At 34.6% G+C, this 20726-nt stretch overlaps 1 non-coding gene across 1 annotated transcript; it reads right to left on the reverse strand.

Annotated features, from left to right (window-relative positions):
• Positions 1-5526: 5526 nt before the first annotated feature.
• On the reverse strand, positions 5527-5722 carry LOC150031365 (U2 spliceosomal RNA). The gene has a single exon (XR_016525884.1). It is a non-coding gene; the product is annotated as a U2 spliceosomal RNA (small nuclear RNA).
• Positions 5723-20726: the final 15004 nt, after the last annotated feature.

Raw genomic sequence — 20726 nt, forward strand, 5'->3', positions numbered from 1 at the left:
ATATATCATATAATTGAACTAGTTAATTATATATTATATAATTGGCTAAATGTATGAGATACATTATTTTGGAGGAAATTAGATATAGAATGATTTATATCAAGTGGAGAAGAAATTACTATAGTAGATATATGATATCAAACTATAGGGTAAGAATATAGTATGATTATATTCATTTATTAATTAAATTAGTTAATTATGTGATAATTGGCCGAAATATTCTCCTCGGTCGTGCATTAGTGGGGAATTCAGTATTCGGTTATTGTAACCGAAGAATAAAATGAAAATTCGTTTCATTTGGCAAAGAGTTCGTAAAAATCGCAAAAGGTGTGAAAACATTTTGATCACTTAGCTGAGAGCCTTTACGATGGAGCTTCATCGCTTAAACGATCACTTAGGTTTTTTAAATGATCACCTAGTGTGTCGTGTTTTCTAAACGATCGTTTATCTATTACTAGAAGATCGCTTAGTAAAACCTACACGATCGTATAGCTTTCTCAAAACGATAAGCATATGTTATATGATAGTCTTCTCCCACTTGCTTATCGTCTACACGATCAGCCCATTCCTCCTACCTCTACCAAATTCAACAAAGATCACGCTTTGGATTCTCACCCCGAGAATAACAAGGGTTCTAAGTGGTGGTGTCGTCTCCACTCCTACTTGCTCATGTCGTTCGTGTAGACGATCATACTGCCATAGCCGACTATTTTGCTGGGCGATAAAGAAAGTAGAGGTTGTTTCCGCTGCGTTGAGTTCGAAATTGAAGAGGGTCTTCAATTGGTATGTGAACTCAATCCCTTGTATTTTATTTATCAAAGCATGCCATTAATTAGTGTTCAATTTCATAACTATCTGTTAGAATGTGTGTGCGGTATTTTGGTCACAATGAAATCAGAAAGATCCGAATGCGCTCATGGATTCTCTTCGTTAAGAGTTCCTTCAATTGGTATCAGAGTCAGGTTCTGATATTCTAACTTCATTGATGCAACAAATTGCATATACATTCTTGGTGGGTGCATATCTGCTCTGTTTAATTGTTAATTGTTGTGGATGTGCAGATTAATGGAGTTTTCTGGAATGTTAGCCTCGGTTTGATTTAATTCTTTTATATTTTCGGTTGATTGTAAAGGCCCTATGTGTTTTTTAGCATTATTAGTCGTTATCGAGTCTGTAATTCAAAGTCAGTTTGAGTATTGAGTCATTCGTGAAAAAGATCGAAGCAAGGGTTGCTGTTCTTCGAGGAAGAAGACGGTCAAGGGTTGATCGGGTCATATAAACGATGGGGCAAGCGATCAATGAGTATCGGGTCGTGTAGACGATGGGATGCTCGCGTATTGTTTAACGCGCATGCGCACTAGTCCCCATACAGATAAAGGAAGCTTAGCTCTCATAAGTAATGGTCTTGCACTTAATTGCAAACGTTTTATAAATGATTCTACTAAACCATTTTGTGTATGAACATGAACTACAGGATGTTCAACACTTATCTCAATTGACAAACAATAATTATCAAAAGTTTGGGATGTAAATTCACTAGCATTATCAAGACGAATGGTCATGATTGTATAATCAGTAAATTTTTCTCTTAACCTAAATATTTGAGTAAGTGATCTTACAAATGCAAGATTTCGACTTGATAATAAGCACATGTGTGACCATCTGCTGGATGCATCTATTAATACCATGAAATATCTAAATTGTTCACTTGGTGGGTTAATAAGTCTACATTATCACCATGAATTTGTTCTAAAAATGCAGGTGATTCAATCCTTACTTTAGCTGGTGATGGTCTAATTATCAATTTTTCTTGAGAGCAAGCATCACACGATAATTCATTAGATACAAGAATCTTCTAGCTCTTCAATAGGTGTCCATTTGAATTATCAATAATTCTCCTCAATAGATCCTGGATGACCCAATTGGTCATGCCAAATTGTAAATATGTTTGGATTCATGAACTTCAGATTCATTGTTGCATATGTTTTAATTACTCGTATATGAGTATAATACAATCCAGAAGATAAAGCAGACAACTCTTCCAATATACGTTTTTTATTTGAGATAGTGGATATGATATATAGATATTCCACATTATTCTTACTATCAGTCTCAATAGGATAACCATTGCAACGTATATCTTTAAAACCAAGTAGATTTCTCTTTGATTGACTAGAGAACAATACATTGTCAATTGTAAATTTTGTTCCTCTAGGCAAAATAATATTTGTTTTTCCAAATCTTTCAATCAGGTTTGCAGAACCTGATATTATATTAACTTTGCTTCCAGCATTGTCAATTTGGAAAAATATTTTCTACTTGTAAGTATTGCATGTGTAGTTGCACTGTTCGCCAAACATAGTTCTTCTTTACTCATTTTTTAGTCACCCAATATATAAAAATGATCTAGGTTTCATCATTAAAAAGAAAATAATTACAATAAGACAAACAACATTTGGAATATACAAAGATTATAAAAGAAGAAAAAAACATGGAGATGAAAAAGAAAAAAAAAACAACATTAAATCTAGATATTTTTAAAGTCAAAGGAACCACTTGATGTTCCATCAATTCTGCTGATTTTCTCTTCAGGAGATTCAAAGAAGTCCACCATATTCAAATTTTTCATATGGGATGGGTCAAATATGTCATTATCTTGGTATGCAAAATTTGCTTCCACATTTTTCTCTTTTTCTTTCAAGGAGACTTAATAGAAATCAATTAAGTGTTTTGACGTACGACAAGTACGTGACCAATGCCCAATCATTCCGCATCAGAATCATTTATTTTCAACATTTTTTGAATTCTTATCTTATGGAGCTTTTCCTTTATAATCATAATTTTCTACGGTTCTTTTGAAATTTGAATGATTAGAACGATCACCACTAAAATAATAATTATGTCTTCTTCTGTCACGGTCACGACCTCGACCATGACCACGATCTCAGCCACGATTATTAAAATTCATAGTATTCACTTCAGGGAATGTTGTTGTTCCAGCTAGTCGAGATTCATGACTTTTCATCTACAATTCTTTTCATCCACAATTTAAAATTTACAACATTCACTTCAGGGAATGTTGTTGCTCTGGTTGGCTGAGATTCATATATTTTTTTTAGTCCATAATTCGTTATTTTATTTAGCCACAAGAAGACATCAGATGAATGCAAAATATTTCTCTCGATATTACTATTGCAGAAGCATATCCGAAATGTAAAAAAATGTCTTCTCTAATATATTGATTTAAAATTTTGGAGCCTCTAGCCCATCCATTTACGACGAGTTTTTGGAAAAAATATATATATATTTTCTGATAATCATATTTTTATGGTATCCAAGTGTATTTTGGGTTTAAGCACTAATGACAAATAATTATTACCCTTAATATCAAATGCTATAAATTCTAATTTTGTAATATTTTCTATAGTAACAATATTACAAAATATTATATTTATATTATAAATTTAATATATATCAAATATATAAAGCAATATTTAATTTATTAATTATCACAAAGAGGGAAAAACTGATAACGTGTTGTAAATTTGCAAGAAAAAACGATGCACAACGGAAACACGAATATTAATAAATATAATAGTAAAAAAATATAAACAAATAAAATAAAATTATAATTAATAAATAAAATAATAAAAAATAGAAAATTACGTCAAAAATGTCCACTTTCTCCAAAATTGGTGGAGTTTCAACCAATGTATATATCTCTATAAAATCCACAAATGACCATTTATTTATAGGGAATTTTGGCAAATAGGAAATGACACACTATGCATAGGTGGTTAAATGACACATAGCCAACACATGTGATAATGAAAAATGACACTTGGCATTAGACACTAAGCAGGCACCAATGAACATCTATTATTATTATATAATATTTATAGTAACTTCTAATTTTTAGAACTTTCAAACGCTTTTTTATGATGAAAAAATGAGTCGCACCAAATTTAAAAGAAAATATAATACAATTAATTGAAAATGGTTTGTTTTAACTTTTTGAAGCTATGTATGTGACTCAATTAGTTCTTTCCAACTTTTTATTAAATAAATATTAACATTAAAGCTTGCCAATTTTTTTATCCTCAATTTTATTTTATTTTAGTTAAAGAATGAAAAAGTTAAACAAAATACTTTTATTTTTTTTTAAGTGATCGTTTGTTTCCTAGGAATTTAGGATTCCTTTGGAGTGAACATTGAATTACCTAGTTTGTTTTATGGTAATATAAGATAACCGAGCATTTTAGGAAGCCAGGCATCTCAAAAATCTTGGGTACCCTCCTAAAGCATGGGTTTTTTAGATTCTAATGTTGAGGACATCTACTTTTTATTTTTTTAACTATTTATATATATACCACCATCGGAGGTGATTGTCGAAGTCCGGACTTCACCAGAATTGTCATCGGAGGTGGCTGTCAAAGTCCAGAGTTGCCGGAGTTATAATCGGAGGTAGTTTTTGGAGTCCAGATTTCATCACCAGAATTGTCATCGAATGTGGCTGTCGAAGTTCGAAGTTGGTTGCTGGAGTTATTGGAGTTGGTGGTTGAAATCCAAAGTTGGTTGTCGGAGTTGTCATTGGAGGTGGTTGTCGAAACTTAGAGTTAATTCTCAGAGTATGATAGTGTCCGATAGATGGAGACATTGTAAACATAGGAAGAAGGGTGAGTTAGAAAAATCTACCCAATCATTATTTGGTCCACCAATTTTTAACTCAGCTCATACCCTCATATACCCTCATTGAGAAGTATGGGGAGAGATGGAGCAAGTGTATAAAAAGAAAAGAGAGGAGAGAAAATTAGTTAGTCCCTTTTTTGGTGTCGTAATGTCTTATTAACTTCCTATTTATATTTCTTTGATCAGGAAAAATTAAATCGAAAATTTAAAAGAAAAAATAATAAAATTAAATCTAAAATGATTTGTTTAACTTCTTATAAAAATATTTGTGATTTTCCATATAATTAAAGCTTGTAAATTTCGTTTCATTTAGAAAGAAAATGTTCAAAAGGACTTCTTTTATTTAAAGTTAAAAATTTTAAAATTATGGAAAAAGATTAAAAGAAATTACAACAAAAACAAAAAAGCTTATATGAAAGATACAAACATAAATTGCCTTATCTGAACATCAATATGCATCTACGAAAGTTCACAACGAATCACAATACCAAGAATGAGCAAATTACAGAAAACTTCGAAAATCACAAACTAACATCCATTGAAAGTAGAACGAGAGAGAAAATCCGAGGACCTTCAATCAAAACTTCGTTTTCCAGTTGTTCCCTCTGGTTCTCCCCTAACTTCATTAAAAATAGATAATTTGTGAATAACGAAGTGGAAACGAGAAAATCAAGTAGTAAATTAGTAGAAAACCCAGTTACAGCATGAATCAAAATAATTTCCTAAGGTTACAATAAATTTATTGGTTCAATTTATCAGGTGAAGTTCATTAAAATATGAAAGGTTTGTTAAGCACAATTAAAGCCAAAGAAAGAAACTTTTTGAACTGATAGTTTGGAGGGGTGCGCCAGGCCCAAGCTGTAGTGCAACGCATGGACGACGCTCGAGGGCCCTGGCAGCAAGCTACCATGATGGACTCTCCCCCTTTAAAAATTAATTTAATATCATGTGGACCGATGGCCCACGTATCAGATATTAAACTGATAAGAACAGATACTACACTTGATCTTAGCCAAAAGGCCGAGAAAGGTATGATTTTTCTTGTCAATGAAACGCCGTTTTATAATCAGCGTCTTGCTTCAAACTATCATAACTGGCCGATGTGGGACAAACTTATTTCAAGTCCTGAATGGTTTGGTTTCATTAATTTTTTTTTTTTTTTTTTTTTTTTTTGGGAAAAATAGTATCATCAATCCTTTACAACTATATCCTTCCGTAAAATGAATTATGTAACACTTGAATGTTTAAATTATTGATTCATTTCTCGTTTACAAAAAAATTTCTTCTGATTTTTTACCTCCAAATATTGCAATTAAGTGTGGTAAAGCCCCATTAAATTATAAAAAGATAATAGAGAATTAGCTGTAAATGTGCTTAATTTTGAAAGTGTATGACTAAATATCCATAATATATAAAATATCTGTCAATAAAAAATAAATGATTACGAGGTCTTTTGTATATGGTGAAGGTATTATTACCTCACAACATCCATTCAAAGAACAAAATTTTATTTTTCTCGTATTGATTTCTTTGATTGAAAAAATAAAACAAAATGATCTTTGTTAAAAAAAAAAAAAAAGATTTTGATTTTTAGATGTCTCATATTTTATTGATCACTATTGGAATAAATAATCAACAACATTAATCATGAGTGTCGAAAACTCATTAGAAAATTTTGTCTAAATTTAAATTAGTCTTCCAAAATAAATTCTATCACTTCAAGAATATTAATATAATCAACCTCTCAAAACCCCAATGTTCGTTATAGGAAAATTTGTATTTCTTTTAAATAATGATGTTTATTAATTTAGAACATTTGCAAAGAATTTTTTGCAAAAATATTTGTAGTTTTTAAAGGAGAGATGTTTGTATCAAATCATGTTATATATTTGGTTTATTTATTCTGAAACGAGAAAGAAGCTCCATAAAAAATTGTCTTTATTACCATTTTTTTTTTTAAGGAAAATAAAATTTATGAAATCATTTTTTGGGTGTATGTATGTTTAAAAACATATCCATGATGGGAAAAATTAAAAGGATATTGTACTTTTAGAAACTATTTAGGAAAATATTGTTGTTTTCAAACTATTTGTAAAAATATTGTTGTTTTCAAACTATTTGTAAAAATATTGTTGTTTTAAATAAGTCAAGGGTTGAAAATTCGACCTAGATAGGTCGAATTTTGAACCCTCGACCTTTTTTTTTTTAGGAAAATATTGTTGTTTTCAAACAGATTTTGTCATCTCAGCAAGTCTGACTAAATAACGAGCTAATGAATCTCCTTCTTTTTGCCGCTAACGAGCTAACGAGCTAATCAAATTCGAGAGCGAGATTATGAGAGACAGCGAGAGTTTGAGAGAGCGAGAGAGAGATTTTGAGCGAGAGCGAGAGAGAGATTTTGATAGAGAGCGAGAATACCGTACAAATTTTCCTTTTTTTTCCTTTTTAATTATTACACATTCCACCTTCTTCTTTCTAATCCTTTCTTCTTCTTTTTTTTTTTAATTTTCCATTTTATAAAAAAATTCTAAAAATATTTATTATTTTATTTAAACTCTAAAAAGAATAAATTAAAAATAATAATAACTCATAAAAATAAAAAAAATGTAAATTAAATATCTCATTTATATAAAAATAATTACAAAAATCAATGTGTCCCACAAGGCGGACGTCGTCGATTTCGAGCTGGTTGTCGTCATCGACTTCGAACTTGAGGTTGCTCGGGTTCTTCTTGATGTTGCTCTAGTACCTCTGCAGGCGCTTCATAATATAAATATTCTTTATGCTCTCCACGACCCCAACCATGTCCATGCACGTATGAAGACGAAGAACCAGCCTCTGAGTCATAATGTCCTGAACCAAATGCTTGCATCATCATCATCGGACTAACATAATCAGTTTGACTCTGCGTCTGCGTCATAGGGGGCAACTCTTCCACATTATGTGCAACCTCATCAAACTCATCCTCTTTCCGAACAGGTCCTCTACGTCTAGGAGCTGGTGGAGGAACAATAGGTATATCGTACATATAATGAATTTCTTCCATATAGCTTTGGTTGTCACTACATATAGCAAGAACCTGGTTCGGATCATTCGCAACCTCACGGAGTCTACTGTTGTTCGATCTCTGAGAATTATAAAACAATTAGACAATATTTAAAATAAATTTAAATTAAAAAAAATAGATAATATTCATTCATTTACCAGATGACCCACAGTTGCTCCCGGACGAGTGATGTAGCGCCTTGTGATATTATTATACCAATGAATATATTCTGGAGTGACATCTATGTCAAACTGTTCAAGAGAAATCCCCACTGCAATAAACCTTGCACGATAGTGCCATCGCACTACCAAATGCGCAACTTTTTCGGACCAATCTCCAGTCCTTAGGTCAATATCATGCAGTACGGGTTCAGTATTACAAGGCGATGGGATATCCTGCTGAAAACCAAATTGTCTCATCACCCTGTCAGGAAGATGCCACTCACCAATGTGAAAACATATGAGATGACTCATCTTCCGCCATATGTTTTGACCATTCGTACAAAAATTAGGCAAAGTATGCACAATAATTTTGTACGGCCCCCAAATAACCTGAAACAAAAAATATTATATTAGAGAATATTAAAGACAAATAAAATAAAAATGTGAATAAAATAATCAATTAGGTTTAGTGTAATGTACCTGTTCAGGTTGAAGCAGATCAAACATGTATCTATACTAGTTGACTACATGTGTGGTTGTCCTAGTCACACAAATTTTGTCTCTCCACCTAAATTTTTAAATTGATAATTTAGAATTTAAATTAACTAGATCAGTGATATAAAAATTAAATTGAATTAAAACAACATACCGAGAACCGTAGGCTCGTCCAACTAACTGAGCGTCATTAACATGGTGTAGCTATGGAGCCATTGTTGGAAATCGCTCCCAAGCCCATAGTTGCAAAAGTATGAGAGGCCCAGCTATCTCTCGAACCTCAGGTCTTGTTGCTTTGCATAGTTGTCTATACAACCATGCCAAGCATGCTCCACCTCACGAATACCGCCCCACATCATGGAGGTTAGCTAACAATGGCAGGAACATCGAGTGAACAAAATGACTTGATTTATCTGAAAACAGACTTCCACCCATCATTTGTAGTATATATGCTCGTGCATATCTTATGACGGTTTCCTCGTCTGCATCATTTGTGAGCTCACGAAATTGTGTTCCTAACCCTATTAAACTTAACCTCGATCCTTTAATCTTGTCGGCAGGTGGGGTCGCACCGAGGTACAGTTGACAAACTTCTAACTAGTCATCGTACATCACTCCGGTGACCGGCTCACCGTCAACAGGTAACTCCAACAACACTTCTATGTCTTGTAGAGTGATAATGCACTCTCCAACAGACATATGGAATGTATGCGTCTCGGGCCTCCATCTCTCGACCAAGGCTGTGATCAGATGCCAGTCCAACTGAATAAATCCTGCCTCTCGACGTCTGCAAGATATTTCTCCAATAGTACGATCTCGCCATACAACATATGATCGATGAATGGATTGGTCGTACAAAACATCAGGATCAACAGGTCCTAGGTTTATCTTGATGCTCCAATGCATCCCTTATTTCTGCTCTTCTTTTCTCGAAATAGTTCACGCATTTGAAGAATGTTATCGGAGCAAGAGCATTTATAGGCAACATTCGAGCTCCTTTGAGGATTCCATTTATGTACTCTGATAGATTTGTCGTTATCCACCCATATCTGAATCCTCCATCATGTGTAAGTCTATTGCTCTAAACTAATGTTGTCAAAAAAAACTTAGACAACTCCGATTTATTCCTTTGAAATCTTCAATTGCTTTGTTGAACTTTTGAATTTGAAACTGACACCCGAAACGATAAACAAAAACTGACACCCGAAAAGTTCACGTTATCACAACGAGATGAATTGGACAGAACCAGCTACTCGACAACGATGTGGGTTTTGTAACCAGTTAGGACATAATCGAAGGAAGTGTCCTTCGTTATTAAGACGGGCTCCAGATAGTTAGGGATTGAATAATAAATGATTTTTTTATTATATATTCATTTTATTGTATATTCAATTTTTTTATTATAATTTATTGTATATTCAATTTTTTTATAATAATCTACTGTATATTCATTTTTTTTTTTGTAATCGATAAAGTTTTACATTATAATAATCTAATATATTCAATTTATTCAATTTATGATCTAATGATTATTCAATTATAGTATAATAATCTACTATATTCAATTTATTGTCTAATGATTATTCAATTACATAAATCAAAAGAAAATTTAACCTTTAATCATGCTAAAATCAATAACAAAACTTAAGAACTTAATTCATATAAATTATATTCAAACTGAACAAGTCACAAAGCCCCAAATCTTACCAAAATCTTGCCAAAATCATCTTAACTCTGTTTGACAGCACGCTAACGACCTTTTAAACTCCTTCAAACTTTCAAATTCAATCTCCAAAATCACGATTGAAATGATAATTAAACACGTTATTTATTGGGTATTCAAGATCCTCAACAAAACCATGAAAATCATTTAGATCTTATCTCAAAACCACGAACCTCACGACGACGTTCTACAGAGGACAACAACTGGAAGAGAGGAGGACCAACGGCGAGCATATCCGGCGACATAAAGGTCGGAGCGGTGTGGTTGCAACTTGACAGAGGAAAGGATGTGGACGTCGGTGGTGCGACAGCCGAAGTTCCCCTAAACCAGAGAGAAAGTGAGAAAATGGGGGTTTGAAAATTCCAAATTTCTTTTCTTTTTAATTCTCCACCACACACACACATAAATTATATATATAATATTATTTTCTTTCCTTTTCTTAAATTCCAAAACCCATATATATTCTTTTCTTCTTTTCTTAAATTCCAAAACCCTTTCCTTAATAAATATGTCATATCAAACTCAAATCTTTCACCTCTTCTCCAATCCCACAACGATATTCACAACCGTCAAGAGTTGGTTTCTGCAGAGACACAATTGTGGAAAGGAAACTCCTGACGACCGATCATCCATCGGGAGATAGTTCACTGTCCTATTTTATTTTGATTTTATTTGTATTGTACTTTTTTTTAATAGATTTCAATAACTTAAAATTTAGAAAATTATTAATCAAATCAAACATTTTCATATAAAGAACGAAAAAAACAAACAATTGTTATAGAAAAGAGAGAAAAGTTTGCAAGTAGGTCTACAAAACATATATGCCTTAAGAAATACATAGAAGAAAATGTGATCGCATCTCCAACAACTCCAAACGCCATCTCTAAAACACCAATTTACCCTACAATCACATTAGTTAGAGCACATTATTATAACATTCAAACTTTATAAACTTCAATCAAAGACAACATTCTCTATACTCCATCGATAACTTATTTCTAAGTTTGACCAATTCTTTATTCATCTTTAAAAATAAACATTTCCTAACCAATTTGTAATCCAAAACAAATTATAACCTGCATTATTTAGACAATAAATTGTTATTAGTTGTTTAAAATAGTCATTGACACTTGAAGAATTGACCAATTCTTTTTATGATTTGTTTGAGTCTTTTATAAATCATTGCCACTAGGCTTAAGAGTATAAACTTTACTGTTTTACCCCTTTTTATAAATCTGCTTTACCTAAGTAATTAGTCAAATTTTAAATCTTAAAAAAAATATTATCAAATCAAACAAACAAAACTTTCAAGTTAAAACAAGAAACATGCACAAATCCATCATAAATCAAACAAAAACAAGCTCTACATCACATAGATACACACCATAATCGAAATGCTCTAGATGTTTTATAAGTAAAATTTAGTTGTTGTAGTGTCGAGAGTTTTGGTAAACTCACAACGTATCAGCGATCGTTGAGAGTTTACCAGATCTCCCGACGATATTCACAACCGTCAAGAGTTGTTTTTAGAGACTAAATTGTAGAAAGAAAATTCCCAACGACCAACCATCCGTCGGGAGATAGTTCACTGTCCTATTTTATTTTGGTTTTATTTGTATTGTATTTTTTAAAATTTAGATTTCAATAACTTAAAATTCATAATATTATTAATCAAATCAAACGTTTTCATATAAAGAACGAAACAAATAAACAATTGTTACATAAAAAAGAGAAAAGTTTGCAAAATGGTCTAGAAAACAAAAATGCCTTGACAAATACATAGGAGAAAATGTGATGGCATCTCCAACTCCAAACGCTATCTCCAAAACACCAGTTTACCTACAATCACATTAATTAGAACACATTATTATAACATTCAAACTTCATAAACTTCAATCAAACACAACATTCTCTATACTCCACCAATAACTTATTTCTAAGTTTGATCGATTCTTTATTCATCCTTAAAAATACACATTTCTTGAGCAACTTGTAATCTAAAACAAATTATAGCCTGTATTATTTAGACAATGAATTGTGGTTAGTTGTTTAAAAAAGTCATTGACACTTGAAGAACGGACCAATTCTTTTTATGATTTGTTTGAGTCTTTTATAAATCGTTGCCACTAGGCTTAAAAGTATAAACTTTACTGTTTTACACCTTTTTATAAATCTGTTTTACCTAAGTAGTTAGTCAAAATTTAAATCTTATATCAAATCAAACAAACAAAACTTTAAAGTTAAAACAAGAAACACGCACAGAACCCTAATAAATTAAAAAAAAAAAAAAAAAAAAAACAAGCTCTAATAACACAGATACACACCATAATTGAAATACACTAAAACAAAAGGATTAAACAATTAAATAAAAAAATACCCATCAATTTCACATGAAATTGATAAAAGGAAAACGCAAGAGTAAATGAGAAAATAAAGAACAATGTGGGAGAAAAAAATGAAACTTGCCTCGTTGTCAATGGAGAAGCAAGCCGAGAGGGTGGCGACGGACGAACGAGCGAACGGACGACGGACTACAGACGAATGGACAATTCAAACTCTTAGTGACAGTGACTCTGATATCCGCTAGGGTTTGAGAAAAAGAAGAAGAAAGTAGAACTGTAAACTGAATTGTAGATCTGGGTTTTTAAAACACATCTCCTAACGAGTTATTGTGAGTCGTCGGGTGTTTGGTCCAAACTCCCGAAGTGTTCATTAATGCATCGGGAGATTGGACCTGTAAACCCCGAACTCTAGGTTTCCTAGATAAGCAAGTTTAGCCAAAGGATGTCATATTATATATTTATTAAGTAGCAATTCATGTTTGTTTGTAGGAGTTATGATGGAAGGGTAGGAAAAACATACTAAATGAGAGGCGACATGGCAGTTAATCCTTGAACTCTGAAGGCGGTGCGAAGTTTTTGGAAGAGGAACTTCAAAAGCATGGTTTCGGCAATTGACATGAGCAAATTTTAGTAAAATCAGTGCCATTCAAAAATTGAGAGAAGCTAATTTGCGAGGTTGTCTTGCCAGAGGAAGTTTGCACAAGGAGAAGAACAAGAAATGAAGAAAGAACAGAGAAGGCAGAATCTTGGGTTAATCAGGGCTCGAGGTAAAGATTCGAAGTTCCAGGTCAAACTTAAAGGAATTCTTTTAAGGTAACGCAATTTTAAACAAGTTTGTAGAAGGAAATTTCTTGAAAAGAGCTCTGGATTTCGAGTTATGAATTTTTAAAGTTGTAACAAAAAATCAGTGCATAAGTAGATAGCTGCTTGGGTTGAACAAACAACCAGTTCATCGTGGGAGTTATAGCAAGATGTGGGGATGAGGATCTCACTGATTTCCTCTAGAGAATCTCGTCAATCTCGCTATAGAAGGAAATCTCGCTAGGAATTGGGCTGAGTATCGCAGGTAAGGTGAGTATCACTAGGATGAAAATTTTCCAGGAAAAGGTTGATCTCGCTCTAGAGGATCTCGCTGGTATCGCTTTAGAGGATCTCGCTGACCTCGCTCAAGGGGATCTCGCTAGTAAAATTGTTTGTGTTGATGAAAGTTCCTTTAATAAATGAATTAATTGAGGTATTTTACTAAGAATTCTAAGTAGTTTAACCGGGAATTATGTCCTTTCAGGCCAAGAAGAGCTAAGAGAGGCGTATAAACCATTAAGAGCTTGACGAGCGATGAGTGACTAAGTGAATTAATGTCTTCAGTACCTACGCATATAAGATCAAGTAAGTTACAATGACATTAGTGATGAATTTATACTTCCTCAAACAACAAATAGATGGAGAATAACTTAATGCGTGTTCCACGGCTTGTATATGTGTAGCACAGGCCAAGGTATGTCATGTAGTCATTTCAACAGTTAAGTTCTAGTGTTAAATATGCTTTCTAGAGGAAGGCTATGAGAGAATGAGTTCTTGTGTACATGGTAGGCAACAGAACTTAACTTAATGATACAAAATACCCCGGTACCGAAGGACATTTGAGAAGGTACCTACCAACTTGATACCGAAGGACATTTGAGAAGGTATCTTAATAGCTCGATACTGAAGGACAGATTTGAGAAGGTATCTGAGCGGAAGTACCTAAGGTATGACGGTACTTAGTATGGCCACATGCACGTAGGCAGTTCTGAATGAGAGACAGTTGTATGCTAAATTCAGTAAATGTCATTTTTGGTTAGATTGGGTGGTATTTCTTGGGCATGTTGTTTCAGCAGAGGGCATTAGTGTAGATGCCCAGAAGACAGAAACAATAGTTAATTGGGATCGACCCACGACTATTTCAGAGATACACAGTTTCCTGGGTTTGATAGGTTATTATCGGAGATTTGTGGAGGGTTTCTCTAAGATAGCCCTTCCATTAACGAACCTGACCAAGAAATATATGAGGTTTGAATGGTCGTTGAAGTGTGAGCATAGTTTTCAGAAGCTGAAACAGAGATTAGTATCAGCACCGGTGCTTACTTTGCCTGTTCCAGGTAAAGAATTTGAGATTTATTGTGACGCATCCCGACAAGGATTGGGATGTGTACTAATGCAGGATAGGAAGATGGTTGCATTTGCCTCTCGTCAACTTAAGAAATACGAGAGCATCTATCCTACACATAATCTGGAGTTGGCAGCAGTTGTTTTGGCTCTGAAGTTGTGGAGACAATACCTGTTCAGAGAGCGTTGCAGAATATTTACAGATCACAAAAGCTTAAAATATATCTTTGATAAAAAAGAGTTGAATTTAAGACAATGAAGATGGATTGAATTGATTAAAGATTACGACTGTTCCATCGAGTACCACCCTGGTAAAGTTAATGTTGTGGCAGATGCACTAAGTAGGAAATCCTCGAGACCCAAGGCCATTATTGGGCCAATAAGAGGAATGTTATTGCAGGAGTTCAGGAATTCAAGAACCGCCTTATCAGTGGAATCGTCAGGAGGAATGATAGCTACTTTTCAGATAAGGTCGACCTTAGTAGAAAACCTTAAGCATGATCAGTTAGAAGACCCTGATTTTCAGAAGATTGCTGATGATGTAAGTAAGGGCATCAGGGTTGACTTCAACTGGGAACAGACAGTGTACTAGAAAAGGAGGGGAGAATGTGTGTGCCTAACAACCTACAGCTTAAATAAGCCATTCTAGAGGAAGCACATAGTTCCGCTTATGCCATGCATCCAGGTAGCACCAAGATGTATAAAACTTTGAAGAAATCTTACTGGTGGCCTGGGATGAAGAGAGACATAGCAGAATATGTGGACCGATGTATAGTCTGTCAACAAGTAAAACCTGAGAGACAAAGACCAGCAGGATTACTCAATCTACTTCCAGTGCCTGAGTGGAAATGGGAGCATGAGTCAATGGACTTTCTATTTGGATTGCCTAAAACACCCTCTGGATTTGATGGCATTTGGGTAATAGTCAATAGACTAACCAAGACGGCCAAGTTCATACCAGTAAAAGTTACTTTTACACTAGACCGTCTAGCTAAGATTTATGTGGATAGGATAATCAGTCAATATGAAGCCCCAGTGTCGATAGTGTCGGATCGGGACTCGAGGTTTACTTCAAAATTTTGGCCTAGTTTACAAAAGGCTATGGGCACTAAATTGCATTTTAGTAGGGCTTTTCATCAGCAAACAGATGGACAGCCGGAAAGAACTATACAGACACTCGAAGATATGTTAAGAGCTTATGTACTACAATTCAAAAGAAGTTGGGATACACACTTATCGTTGATTGAATTTGCCTACAACAATAGCTACCATTCTAGTATCGAAATGGCTCCCTATGAAGCATTATACGGCCGACCTTGCAGGACCTCAGTATGTGGGAACAAAGTTGGAGAACGACAATTATTGGGTCCAGAATTAGTTCAACAAACAACAGAGAATGTGAAACTTATCAGGGATAATATTAAGGCAGCTCACGATAGACAGAAGAGCTACGCTGATAAGCGAAGAAGAGAACTAGAATTTGAAGTCGAAGAACGGGTATTTCTCCGGCTATCCCCATGGAAAGGAATTCTCCGGTTTGGGAGAAAAGGGAAGTTAAGTCCACGATACACCGGACCATATGAAATTGTGGAACGGGTTGGTCCAGCAGCTTATAGGTTGCAGTTGTCGATGGAGCTAGTTCGAATTCACGACGTATTTCATGTGTCAATGCTAAGGAAATACGTGGCTTATCCTATGCACATACTAGCAACACAACCAGTACAGCTCAAAGAAGATTTATCTTACGAGGAAGAGGCCATCGAGATTTTGGAAAAGAAAGACCAGGTACTTAGAAATAAGACAATTCCTTTGGTGAAGGTGCTTTGGCGTAATCATGGAATCGAGGAAGCTACCTAGGAACCTGAAAAGCAAATAAGGAAGAGATATCCTCAACTTTTCAAATGACATATTAGGTAAATTTCAAGGACAAAATTTCTTTTAAGGGGGGGAATGATTGTAAACCCTGAACTCTAGGTTTCCTAGATAAGCATGTTTAGCCAACAGAATGTCATATTATATATTTATTAAGTAGCAATTCATATTTGTCTGTAGGAGTTATGATGGAAGGAAAGGAAAAACATAGTAAATGAGGGGTGACGTGGCAGTTAATCCTTGAACTCTGGAGGCGGTGGGAAGTTTTTGGAAGAGGAACTTCAAAAGCATGGTTTCAGCAATTGATATGAGCAAATTTTAGTAAAATCAGTGCCATTCGAAAACTGAGAGAAGCTAGTTTGCGAGGTTGTCTTACCGGAGGAAGTTTGCACAAGAGAAGAATAAGAAGTGAAGAAAAAACAGAGGAGGCAGAATCTTGGGCTAAGCAGGGCTCGAGGTAAAGACTGGAAGTTCCAGGCCAAACTAGAAGGAATTCTTGGTTGAAATTTTAAGGTAAGTTAACTCAATTCTAAACAAGTTTGTAGAAGGAAGTTTCTTGAAAAGAGCTTTGGATTTCGAGTTATGAATTTTTAAAGTTGTAACAAGGAATCGGTGCATAAGCAGATAGCTGCTTGGGTTGAACAAACAACCAGTTCACCGTGGGAGTTATAGCGAGATATGGGAATGAGGATCTCGCTTATAGAGAAATCTCGTTGATTTCGCTTTAGAGAATCTCGTCAATCTCGCTCTAGAAAGAAATCTCGCTAGAAATTAGGCTGAGTATCGCTAGAATGAAAATTTTCCAGGAAAAGGTTGATCTCGCTCTAGAGGATCTCGCTGGTATCGCTCTAGAGGATCTCGCCGACCTCGTTCAGGGGGATCTCGCCAGTAAAACTATCTGTGTTGATGAAAGTTCCTTTAATAAATGAATTAATTGAGGTATTTTACTAAGAATTCTAAGTAGTTTAACCGGGAATTATGTCCTTTCAGGCCAAGAAGAGCTAAGAGAGGTGTATAAACCATTAAGAGCTTGACGAGCGGTGAGTGACTAAGTGAATTAATGTCTTCAGTACCTACGCATATAAGATCAAGTAAGTTACAATGACATTAGTGATGAATTTATACTTCCTCAAACAACAAATAGATGAAGAATAACTTAATGCGTGTTCCACGGCTTGTATATGTGTAGCACAGGCCAAGGTATGTCATGTAGTCATTTCAACAGTTAAGTTCTAGTGTTAAATATGCTTTCTAGAGGAAGGCTATGAGAGAATGAGTTCTTGTGTAGATGGTAGGCAACAGAACTTAACTTAATGATACAAAATACCCCGGTACCGAAGGACATTTGAGAAGGTACCTACCAACTTGATACTGAAGGACATTTGAGAAGGTATCTTAGTAGCTCGATACTGAAGGACAGATTTAACACGTGCACGTTCTCAACTAGGGAGTTCAAAATATAGGTCTCGTGCACGTAGGGAGCTTAGTATGGCTACGTGCACGTAGGCAGTTCTGAATGAGAGGCCAAAATATAGGTCGCTTGGTCGGTAATAAACGTTGGGAGCTAGGTCATTTAGGCTCGTTCTCAACTAGGGAATAATGATGTTTGATGATATCTAAGAATGGTGTAAAGCTACATTTAGAGACAATTGCTTGAAACACTCACTAATATATTTACATGTTTATAGTAATGTAATGCATAATGTTATACGATGTTATAGTCACTCACTGGACTTTAAGCTCACGGAAACTCAGCTTATTAGGTAGCGATCAGTTTCCTCAAGGTTGATTCCTGTTACTGCTTTCCACTGAAAGACTCGGCTTATTAAGAAGACTTAGGTTGATGATCTGTTTGTGTACACATGTTTTGAGAGGGACTAGGACTTCTTTAGGAATGTTTGGGCCATCTGTGAATATTTTTCTGTAAATGTAATATCGTGGCTGTATGCATGTATTTATGTAAACTTTGTAGAACCTTAAGGGAGGTTTGTTGTATGCGTATATTACTAATGTTTTAAGCAGGTTGGTATTTAGATTAGAAGGCTTAGGTGGTGGGTGATTGTAGTAAGGCTAGTAACTACCACAGTCTTATCCTCTTCCAGAATAAAAGGGTAATCTGGGAATGGGTTTGACAAGTTGGTATTATAGCATAAGATTTTGGGAATGAGAGGGGAAGTTCATGCATTAGTCTAAGTCTCTAAGTGTGAGTCCCTAACATATGTACATTGATTTAGGTGAAATGCCAAGGCAACGTGGCAGACCAAGTAAGCAGACAGGTGGCAGGAATACTTACCCTACCAATAGGGGCCTGGAAATTGGAGAGAATCCACCGAGTGGCAAAAAGAAGGTGAATAATCCAGTAGGTCAGGAAATGATGTCTGAGGGAGAGTCTAGTACCCCCAGGCAAGGCAGATTCTCATCTGTTTTTGACAGGATAGTGCAGAGATTAGCAGCTAGTGTGGGCTCTATAGTGCAGAGAATAAACTATTTAATGTTTTATATCTACTAAATTATGTTCAAATTATCTTAACCTAACATTGTATAATGCATTTTGGTTTCTATTTACTCTACAAGTCTATACAATGTGTTAATAACTTCTCCTAGGAACCTATTTATAATTTGAAAAATATTTTAAGAGAGTAAATAGACTAAATGACATAATCAACATTTAACAAAGATAAGAGGCAATTGGATAGAAAAGGGACAACAATCAGATCAAAAAGAGCACCCCAGGACAAAAAATAAGCCTAGGGGAGATCAAAAGCATAAATCATGCTCAACCTTGGCCAAGGCCCTGTTAAGACTAGCTTATTATAGAATTTAGTCCTAATATTCAGTTGAATTCCATGACTTTGTAAGATATATTTTGCATCCCTTTTGTAATTTCTTGTGGAATATTGGCCAAAACTTTTAGAACTCATGTATCATAGTTGTATACAACTACTTTTTCTTTAATTTATCTCTTCAATTATTATAAGATTGTGAATTTGAAACATCAAGTGAGCTTTCCAACGAAACTAGTGAAACATCAATAAGAGTTGTTGATGTCGGTTCATTTAGTCAAGCACATCCACCTCAACTGTTGAGGGAGTCTTGACGTAGTGAGAGGGTTCCAAACCCACCTATCCATTATATGGGTTTAATAGAAGCTCTGACCATCATAACGATGGTGATGTTGAGGAACCATTATCTGATAAATAGGAAATGGATGATGTAGACAAAGATGAATGGGTCAAAGCTATGGATCTCGAAATGGATTTTATGTACTTCAATTCAGTCTGGATCTTGTAGAGCAACCTAATAGGGTAAAATCTATAAGTTACAAGTGGATCTACAAGAGAAAAATGAGTGTTGATGGTAAGGTACAAATCTTTAAGGCTAGATTGGTGGCAAAGGATTATATTTAGGTTAAGGGAATGGACTATGAAGAAACTTTCTCACTTGTTTCCATGTTAGAATCTATCTACATTATCCTATCCATTATCTCATATTATGACTATAAGATTTGGCAAATGGACGTCAAGACTACTTTTCTAAATGGTAATCTTGAGGAGACCATTTAGATGCAACAACTAGAAGGATTGATTTTCCAAGGTCAAGAGCAAATGGTTTGCAAGCTTAATTGGTCCATTTATGGATTGAAACATACTTCTTGGTCTTGAAATATAAGGTTTGATACTATGATCAAATCTTATGGCTTTGACCAGAATGTTAATGAGCCTTGTGTCTATAAGAAAATCATCAACAATTTAGTAACTTTCTTAGTGTTGTGTGTAGACGGCATTCTACTCATTGGGAATGATGTAGGCTTACTAATAGATGTTAACAGTGGTTAGTGGCCAAATTTCAAATGAAAGTTTTGGGAGAGGCGCAATTTGTTCTATGGATCTAGATCTTCAGGGATCGTAAGAACAAAATGCTAGCTTTTTCTCAGGCATCGTACATTGATGAGATGTTTGTCAAATACTCAATGCAGAATTCCAAGAGAGGTATATCACCTTTCAGGCATGGAATTGTCTTGTCTAAAAAACAATGTCCTAAGACACCTCAAGAGGTTGAGAAAAGAGTTTATATAAGACCGTACTACCAAATGATTAGTTTCTCAGTCTAACACTGTTACTTGAAGAAACTAATTTTTCACTAGGATGACCATAGGTAACTTGACCTTAATCATGAGTGAGTTGTGAACTCCAGTCTGTGAGGGCAAACCTTTGATTTGTATGGTGAGAGTGACCTGCTTCGCCGACTAAATA

The sequence above is a fragment of the Benincasa hispida genome, unplaced genomic scaffold (genome assembly GCF_027475165.1).
Source record: "Benincasa hispida cultivar pf3 unplaced genomic scaffold, pf3_genome.v1.1 HicScf128, whole genome shotgun sequence".
In the NCBI taxonomy this organism is placed as follows: Eukaryota; Viridiplantae; Streptophyta; class Magnoliopsida; order Cucurbitales; family Cucurbitaceae; genus Benincasa; species Benincasa hispida.